At 41.6% G+C, this 1,607-nt stretch overlaps 1 protein-coding gene across 1 annotated transcript in view; it reads left to right on the forward strand.

Annotated features, from left to right (window-relative positions):
• Positions 1-1,607, forward strand: part of LARP1 (La ribonucleoprotein domain family, member 1) — a 175,402-nt gene that overhangs the window by 563 nt on the left and 173,232 nt on the right.

Consider the following 1,607-nt stretch of genomic DNA (forward strand, 5'->3'; position numbering starts at 1 on the left):
CCCGCCTTTTACGTTAAGTGTAGCTCTCTAATAGCCAATCCTTATTTTCTGGTCAGCAGAACAAACCAAGGCCACACCACTGAGCTGATGTAAGTTTAGCTAACAGCACAGAAATGTGATGTTTTAGTCTGTCTGTGAGGTCTTATCTAGAGTCAATATTTGATTTTCATTTAACCTTTTGAAATATGAGAAGTAGGACACTTGGGACTATTTCCAGAGCTTGGGGTCCCCAGGCAGGAAACCCCTGCATCCAGCTTTTGTGGTTTATGAGAGCACAAGGCAGAAATAGTGCTGCTTACAAACAGGGTGCAGCCTTAAAAGTGCAATACCTTGACCTGAAAGCTTCCTCAATGGGAGTTCCCATAATAGGTTCATCCCACCACTGGCCAATGCTAGGAAACTGTGGATAGGAGGCCTCTGCTAGGATGTGACTGGGTATTGGAAGCAGATAGATTTGAGTGCAGGAGCTGGAGGACAGGTGTGGATGGTGGACACAGTTTGTGCTGGCAATCAAGAGATGAGGTTCCAGTATTGTCTCTACATAACTTTGGACCACTTGTTTAATGTCTCCCAATCTGTTTTCCCAACAGTACAATGGGATTATAATCTTGCCAATGCTTGTGTGCCATGATTATTCTTGTTGTTGTTGAGTGCTGTCGAGTCGATTCTGACCCATAGCGACCCTGTATAGGGTTTCCAAGGAGCAGCTGGTGAGCTTGAACGACAGACCTTGCAGTTCAAACAGCTTTGCAGTCTGACGCATTAGTCACACCAGGACTTCATGATTATTCTTAGGGTTAAATAAAATAGTAACATTGTTTAGGTTCCACAGATTCTAAGATGTATCCCAAATACAAAGATGAAAAAAATGACAAAGGTACATTTTAGAATCAACAAAATGGGTAATGGATGAGTTATAACATGTGGCCTCTGTGATAAAGAATTATTTCAGTGATGATTAAATTAAATCATGGTTCCTTGTTTAAAGCCTTTTACATTGTAGGAAAAAAAAAATAGCATTTAATGGAACACTTTGAAATGTAAAATCATAAAAAACAAACAGAAGGGGAAACCACTCACAAGTCCTGGGATTTTCTAGTGACTCATAGAACTGAAACTTAGTCCTAGAATGTTGCCCCAATTTACCAGGCTGTATAATACAAGGTTAGAGTATGCACTTTGGATCAGCCAATCTTGAGTTGAAACACTGAAAGGTCTAGAAGTGACCTTGCATAAAAGTCACTTTTCTGTTCTGTATCAATCTCTACTAAACCTAAAGTGGGAGAGATACTGCGAATATAGAAAGTGCTGACTACATGGTAACTGTTAATGTTGTTGTTGTTAATTTGGAATTCTGCTTAGGACCCAAGGACACAGAACCCCACGTATGCTCCATTAGAGATGCCCAGTTCCCTGGGAGATTCCAGTGGGCTGATTAAGCAGGTTCAGAACAAGGCACTCAGGTAATTTCCCCATCTATGAAGTTGTTGTTGTTGTTGTTGTTACGTGCTGTGGAGTCGGTTCCGACTCATAGCGACCCTGTACAGGGTTTCTGAGGCTGTAAATCTTTACGGGAGCAGAAAGCCTCATCTTTCTCCCGCAGAACA

Source organism: Chrysochloris asiatica, unplaced genomic scaffold (assembly GCF_000296735.1).
Source record: "Chrysochloris asiatica unplaced genomic scaffold, ChrAsi1.0 scaffold00057, whole genome shotgun sequence".
Lineage (NCBI taxonomy): Eukaryota > Metazoa > Chordata > Mammalia > Afrosoricida > Chrysochloridae > Chrysochloris > Chrysochloris asiatica.